An 8,278-nucleotide genomic window follows, 5' to 3' on the forward strand; every position below is an offset into this window, starting at 1 on the left:
TATTCACTATTTTCGAAGCACATCAATTTTATGCTTCTGCAACCCCAATATTCACGGTAAATTCGAATGCGCATAAGTCTACCAGCACAATAACTACTAAAATATTAATTTGAAATTATCGCTTTCTACTTACGAATGATGTATCCTCCTGAACTTTACGTGCCATCGCAGAAGCTTCTCTGCATCTTGAGCTGTCATAATTTTTGTTGAAAAAAAAAAACAACAACAAACGGGAATGGAACATTTTTCAACTAGGTTTTAAAACGAGTTTATTGCTACTCTTAATGCGGTTTGTAAACCCTCTCCGAGAGTGGTCCACTTAGCCGGATGATGCTCTTAAAGAGGTTATCAAGAGGTTTTGATGTATGATTCAGTTTTATTGCAAGTTTTATAAAATGGGTCATGATGATCTCTTGTAGAGCCGAACAAAACTTAAAATGTTACTTGGGTCAGCAACTCGGCGTATGTATTCGTCTCTGTTTTGAAGACCCGTTTCGCTCCGTTCGCGCTTGCGGGCTTATTTCATTTTTCTCAACTTCTTCCTCTTTCCAACCGTAATCCAAGGGTTCTCCTTCCCTTGGTCCGGTTGGCTCCCGTAAGTCCAGCTATTAGGGTTGGCCTCATGGGGCTTAGCTTTTCTTTCTCTTCTGCGCCCGCCTCTGGCGGATACTTCTTGCCCCCAGAGAGCCGCGTCACCTCGGCAGGTTTCGGCCATGCAGCTCGAACCTGTAGTGAATACGAGGCGAATAGTAAATGAGTAAAATCGAATCGCCTTTACGTAGTTTACGTTGAGTGTGTATTGATGACAGATGCTGAAATGAACTTGAGGGAAGAAAAAGAAGCGATTGGATTTCTTCAGTTATATGACTAGTGTTACGAAGAACTGTCGACGTAGAATTTGACTTTTGTTTACAGTATTGTAATTGTAAATATTAGGTAGTATAATTCGAATATGACAGAACCGTTAGGCGGTTTGACCTCTTCGCTACGGCTCCAGCGAGCTGCATGATTTCTTGCGCCATCGTTGCGTTGCCAGCAAGGAAGAAGCTGTCCGATTGAGTGGACCACTCTTCCCTGCTCGCGTCAGCCGTACTCCGCTCTTCGACCAGAAGATCATTCAGAACTAGCGACTTACGGAGCTGCGGCAGGCCCTGTTCCTGGGCTGCAAAACGGTGAGTCGATAAAGAGAGCGTCCAACATAGCTCTGGTACTCACAAGTTCCTACCTCATGCTTCCACGGGTCAAGCGATGACAAAGACCGCCAGCTAAGAGTTGTGTGCTTAGCTGGTAGTGCAGCCTGGGCACTGTTGTCCTTCTGACTTCAGCTAGATTGAAGAGGTACGATTCGAGCGTTTGTTCACCAAAGAGGTGCGGCTCAAACAGTGTCTGTTCTGGCATCCAGCGGCTGAGTAAGAAACGCTGCACCACGCCCAGCTAGATCCAAGGTGGTAGCCCCATCAGCGTGGTCGTCCCAGTGTTGGTTGGGACGTTAAACAGAACTGGCACGATGGCCCTCCGGCGACACAGGAGTGTTGGCGTAGGCCCAATAAGCCACCCGTAAAAATCCCCATTGCGAATAACATAGGAGAAAATACGACTCCTCGATACAATCGGCAAAGATCCACGCGACGAAATAAGGACAACGATTGGAACCTTGGAACATGGAATTGCAAGTCACTAGGTTTCGTAGGTGACAGGATAATTTACGACGAACTACATCCCCGCAACTTCGACATCGTGGCGTTGCAGAAACTTTGTTGGACTGGACAGAAAGTGTGGAAAAGCGGGCATCGAGCGGCTACCTTCTACCAAAGCTGTGGCACCACCAATGAACTGGGAACAGGATTTATAGTGTTGGGCAAGATGCGACAACGTGTGATCGGGTGGCAGCCGATCAACGCAAGGATGTGCATGTTGAGAGTTAAGGGCCGTTTCTTCAACTACAGCATCATCAACGTCCACTGCCCGCACGAAGGGGGACCTGATGACGAGAGAGAAGCGTTCTACGCGCAGTTAGAGCAAACATACGATGGTTGCTCGCCGCGTGACGTGAAAATCGTTGTCGCCGACATGAACGCGCAGGTAGGAAGGAAGGAAATGTGCAGACCGGTAATCGGGCGAAACAGCCTGCACGCCGTATCGAATGATAACGGCCAGCGATGCGTAAACTTTGCAGCCTCTCGTGGTATGGTAGTCCGAAGCACCTTCTTCCCCCGCAAAGATATCCACAAAGCCACCTGGAGATCACCCGACCATCAAACAGGAAACTAAATCGTTCTAATCGACGGTAAATTCTTCTCAAATATAACCAATGTGTGTGATGCCGGGGCCCGTGGCGTAGTTGGTCACACGTTCGCTTCATATGCGGATGGTCATGGGTTTGATTCCCAGCCCCGGCACTTGCAATTTTTCGTCAGTTGCTTTTCCCCCGAGAGCAACTGACACTGACCCTCTTCTGAGCCCCATGGCTCAAACGGACCCGGATACCTGGACATCGGCGAACTGCTACTCATAATGGACCCCCAATCGGACTGGAAAGGAACAACGGCCATCCATCATCATCCTTGTGCTCATCATTCTACTAGGTATAAAGTAGAAAAAGTGAAAAGCAGCAGAAAGGCAACCAGTTCGATAAAGTAGAATAGAATCTAGGCGCTGTACAAAATATGTAAGTGCAGCTGTCGATTGAAATTGCTCACGTAGTGCCCCAGTGGACAATAGAGCTGTAAATTAGGTTAAGTGATTAAGAATAAAAAAAATAACCAATGTCCGCACATAACGCAGTGCGAATATAGATTCGGATCACTACTTAGTCGCTGTATGCATGCGCTCAAAACTTTTGACAGTTATCACCACGCGTCGAAGCCGAACGCCGCGGCTCAACATCGAGCAGCTGCGTAACGTAGAAGTGACTCAAGACTACGCGCAGCAGTTAGCAGTGGCCCTACCAACGGAAGAGCAGCTTGGCGCAGCTACACTTGAAGATGGCTGGAGGGACATCCGATCCGCCATAGGTAGGCGGCATATTTTTCTGATAAAACTCTGTGTTCCTGAAGATTCCTCCAATAGGGCTAACCCTCCTGAGGTAATCATAACTGAGCTCATGATAGAACTAGCGGTTTTATCACAGCATTTTTTTGGTTTGTGTATTTGTTTGCAAAAAAAAAAAATCTCTCCGACAACAACCACAAATGCAAGTTTTACTGAAATGGTATATAATAAGTGATAAAACCAATTCATGTCTACTTGCAAGTCTTTAATTGAAGATGTTTATATCAGAAGTTATATGATAGTTTTATGGAACGCCAAAGGTTCAAAAGTAAAAAACTACCACATAAAACTAATTTAGAACAACTAGCTTTTTGACATGCTCGTATGAAACCAGGATAAAACATGAATAAACCTTCAAGGCATGCTGATTGTTACTTGGGGGGCAATCGCCTAGGATCACTGAGAGGAAATTACATTTCAATTTCACTAGAAAAAGTCAAGTAACCGTTCGAAAATTATTTTTCAGTGGATTTACATGAATTAAGTAAAACCCGCTTGAAAACATAGTGAAACATCAAAGAATAGTTATTGGAAATTTCACACTGTATCAAATTATAAATTATATATGGTTTTTATGTGGATTTTACTGCTGTCGAAAGTATGCAAAATAGAGGCGTGTAGTTGTCACCTATCACTAACAAACCATGCATGAATGTGATGATGGCAATATGTTCTGTAAATTCAGATGTTTCCTTTTTATCAAGGAAACTATTTGGTGGTCTCTGATGGCACGGAGACGAACCAAATTTTTGAATATACCTTTATTTAAAATAAAAATAATAGTGAAAACTAGTAAAATTATACTAAAGAAATATTTTAAATTCATATGATTTGGCAGGGAAAAATTTCACTTAAATATTATTGGATTTTTTCAGTAGAATATTTTTACTAACTAATCATTTAAGTTTCAAATGTTAAGTTAGTTGGAAAAAATCTACTTAGGATTTCCAGTAGAATTTAAGTGAATTTTTCGCTCAGTGATGGACATATTTCATTTTATCCATCTTCACTACTATTGGTGATCAAGATTAACGGGTTCGCTAGAGCATTGAGCTTGAGCTAAAAAGGGGCTAAAAGTCAGTGGCTGAGTAACTGAACGAGAAATCGCTGAGATTGGGGCTAGAACTGGAAATCAACCCCATGATGATCCACTTTTATGAAGCAAACGTGCAAGTACTGCTGTATTCTATGGGCTTCTTTGTCAAACTTCCATATTGTACAGGTAGCTTGTAGCACCACCAGAGCGCGTGGTTCGGAATGATACTCCTTGCCAAGATTGTGTCTACAAGAACGCCCTTATTACGAGAAGCAAAGGCAAAGGTTTTTTTTTATCGCTCGCGATTCCATGATTGTGTTTATGCTTTATGATCAAGTGGTCGAAGACAACAAATCGCCGTCCGATCAGAACAGGGTGGGACACAACCCCTATTTCTCTTCCACGATCAACTACCATCCATCCATCCAGTCATCCATCGGCGAGGCAATAAGGAAACGTTGGAAGCATAAACTTTGATGCAAAGGTGACCCGCGAAGAAGTGAAAGGATTTGCTGCGAGTGTGGTGGGTAGCAAACCAACAAGTTACCGACGCAGTCAGTGGTTTATTGAATTTTATTAAACGAGAACAGGCGTGCTTTTGATTTAATTCTTTGTTGCATTGATAAACGTTAATACCGACGACTCCAAAAACAGGTTGGACGGGATTCGTTCTCTGTGATTCGATTAGGCGTGAGGGCTCGATTACCAGCGTTTAGTTTTGCCTTTCTAAATTCTACAACAACGAATGACGTCCGAAAGGTTATTGACTCTAATGCAACAGAGATAGAGAGACCGAACATTTTTTGCTCTTACAGAAATACTAAACATACTACTTGAATACCGGAAAAAAGTTTTAGGGTACGAGTGCCATTTATCTCATGCTCCAAAATTCATCCTATTCGATAACAAGCGATTACGGCACCGATTGAGTCCGTTCTTTTTGTTTTCATGCGTGCTCACTTCCAACAAAACATGCAAAAATAAGAAACAAAATAAAACAGCACTTCAACCCTTTGTTTTTCGTGGGATGAAAATGGTGCCACATGCTTAATAAGGAACCAATACCCTATATAACAATGAGAGTTTCATAAAATTTTCATCTGATCGACTGTTTGATGATAATAAAAAAAAAAAGTTTCCCATACCGGGAATCGAACCCGGGCCTTCCGGGTGAGAGCCGGATATCCTAACCACTAGACAATATGGGACCTGCAAGATACAGTGTTATGATCTATTCTAATATTACTTTTGTTAAAAATAATCATCTCCGATGTTAAATGTTTGTATAAAACCGCAAACCACCCCCAACAGAAATCATATTTCATAATCAAACCCAAAGTTAAACAACCTTTCCATCAGAATGACTGTGTCGCATTAGCATATTTTTGCGATTCCCCTTTGTTGCGCAATTATGGAAAATTAGTGAACAAAACGCAACGAGGCTTTTCACCTTTTCCCTGGCGGCTGCTGCCCGCGATGCCATAATGTGCGATGGTGACAAAGTGAATATTCAAAATTTACACCCACATGGTTAACGTCCCGCACGCAAATGGGTTGGCTCGCAGCCGATGTAGCCTTTTGTTTTTGACTGAGGTCCATTATCTTTAGGACGCTGTGGCATGTGGCGACGACGCGACGAGGCTACCGTGCGCTCGCTCGTGGCGAGGAGGGATTATTCTAAAAGTTTTGCGCATTGTTCACAAACGGTTAAAATCGGGAAATCATTCGATACATCGTTCAACAGCACACAATGATAAATTTGCGGTAGGTTGAATATTTAAATTTAACCTGTCTGTGACACGGCGCGGCGATGCGATGTTTGTCATTCTACCGTCTATTATTTGTTGGTCGAAGCACGTTTTGTTCTTGTGCTCTCATACGAGAAAGCCGTTGGTTCGGTCGGTCACAGGCGGAGGCGCCAAAGTTCAAGTTCAATGTTTGGATTGAAAAATCCCCAGCCGTATCTTTCCGTTCGTTTTGTTCTTCAGGTGCATTTTGACTGGTGGGCTGTAGTCGTTTGTGGGGGGGTCATTGCCCGATTTAACATGGTGATTTGTGTAGGAAGCAGATTAAAATGATAAAAATTATAATTGGTTGTTAACAATGTACTTCGTACTTCGTGAAGGACCTTGTTGCAGACTATAGAACATGTAAATGGTCGGCGTTAAGGCAGTGGGGACCAAGTAACAAATTAGCATTAACATTAGCATTACACGGGAAAAAATCCGCTGCTTGAAACCTGCTAAATGAGTCATGATTTCGCGTAAAATGTGTGTTTTCATGTTATAAATATACACCACAAAAAAGGTCATACTTTCATGACTCATGTTGCCGTAACGTCACCTTGGCGTTACGTTTTTCATATTTATTGACAAAAATTTGTAAGTTAAGTCATGATATCATGCCCATGAATACCAGAACTATTAACTAGATTCATAAAACCAGAAGCGGTATTCATAGAACTAGTAGTTGTCATTTATGGTTCCAGTTTTATTAGCGAAATTTGGTAAGTCGGTTCATATTATCATGAAGTACGTACTCAAACTATGAACTAAATTTATGAAAGTTTGAGCATTACTCATGGTGCAAGTATTTGTCATTTATGGTACTGGATCGATTTGCGAAAAATGGTAGTACTGGTCATGTTATCATAAAGCATGTTATAAATTTATTACCTAATGTTATAAAAACATGAACAAGGTTCCTGAATATCGAAGTAATTTTTATGATTCTGGTATTTGTCAATAATGATGCCCGTTTTATTAGCAAAATGCCGTACATAGAGTCATGAGTCATAGAGTCGCCTTCATGGAATCATAAGAAGTACTCATGATATAATATTTCACCCTCATTCTTGTTTACGGATGTATCCACTTTCGATCGAATTTGATTAGTTCGAATCTTTCGCTCATTTGATTATGCTGACGTAAACGGCAATACACACGAAATACTTTCGAAAGTGGATTCGAACGTAAACAATACAGGCTCTCTTTTGCACGGCATCACGTTTTCTGTCTTGTCTCACTGCTTGCTCCTTACGAGCTTTGCTCGTTTGGCTGCACTTTTTGAAATTTCTTTTGTCTTGTTTGGCTGCAAAAAAACAAAGTCTATTCTTCATTACACCACGCAAGTCTATTCTTCATTACACCATGAAACCTAACCTCGAAATGTTTGACACTAGCCAGGTCATTTTGACAGATCACACACATGCAAGAAAGAGACGAATAATTTTCTTGCAGTTTGTCGACCTTTTCTTGCTCGTGTGAGATCTGTCAAAATGACCTGGCTCCATACTGTCAAATTTTCATTCATAAAATGAGCGATCAGTTGTTCTGAACCGTCTCGTAAAATGGTCCATAGACATAGGGGGCGTCCATAGATTACGTCATGCATTTAGCCAAAATTTTGTGCCGGAATTGTGCGAGAGCTTGATTGTTCTGCTGCTGATGAAGCTGGCCGGAGTTTTGTGCCGGAATATGGAGTTTTTCCACTTTCAACTTCTGGAATGTAGTTCAATAATTATATAGTTTACTACTATTTAAGTAAGAACAATTCACTACACTTTTTCGAAAACCAAAAAAAAATCTCACCGGAAAACACTGCTGCTCACAAAAGGCGCCTTGACAGAAGTGACAAAAATGGCGTAGGTGATTCTGCGCGAGGGTTTGCGTAACGCTTACAGTGCCCAAATTCGTTTGTTGTGATTCATGATTTTATGACTCTGCGTTATGTTTATACTACTCAGCGTCTGGTTGAGATGACTCAGCGTCATAGTTTTATGACTCAGAGCCATGCTACCATGACTCAGCTTTATGGTATTCAATTCATGAAAAACGAGCTTAATTTTTTCATAACGCTTTTGACGGCCATGGCTTTTGTTGATGGAATCAGTTATTATTATTCATGATAATCGTTGTTAACGTCACGATATCATGACTTGTAGTTACAATATCATGAAGCGACAAGTTTTGTGATTTCATAACATTTTCGTCATGGATCCGGCAACGAATTTTTTCCCGTGTAGCATTAAGCGAGTCGCACAAATTCGTAGGTGGTACAGTCCTAGACCGCTGTTATGAGGGTTGCCTCCTTCCCGTCTCTGACTCTTAGGCAAGACTGACGCAATCCTCCAATGGTCGAGCACTGTCCTGGCCACGTCCATGCGACTGCTGAGGGATGGGAAAGGATGGT

The 8,278-nt window shown here is 42.0% G+C and overlaps 1 non-coding gene across 1 annotated transcript; it reads right to left on the reverse strand.

The window, feature by feature from the left end:
- Positions 1-5,223: 5,223 nt before the first annotated feature.
- Positions 5,224-5,295, reverse strand: Trnae-cuc (transfer RNA glutamic acid (anticodon CUC)). Its single transcript has one exon. It is a non-coding gene; the product is annotated as a tRNA-Glu (tRNA).
- Between the last annotated feature and the right edge of the window lie 2,983 nt (positions 5,296-8,278).

Source organism: Aedes albopictus, chromosome 2 (genome assembly GCF_035046485.1).
Source record: "Aedes albopictus strain Foshan chromosome 2, AalbF5, whole genome shotgun sequence".
NCBI lineage: Eukaryota > Metazoa > Arthropoda > Insecta > Diptera > Culicidae > Aedes > Aedes albopictus.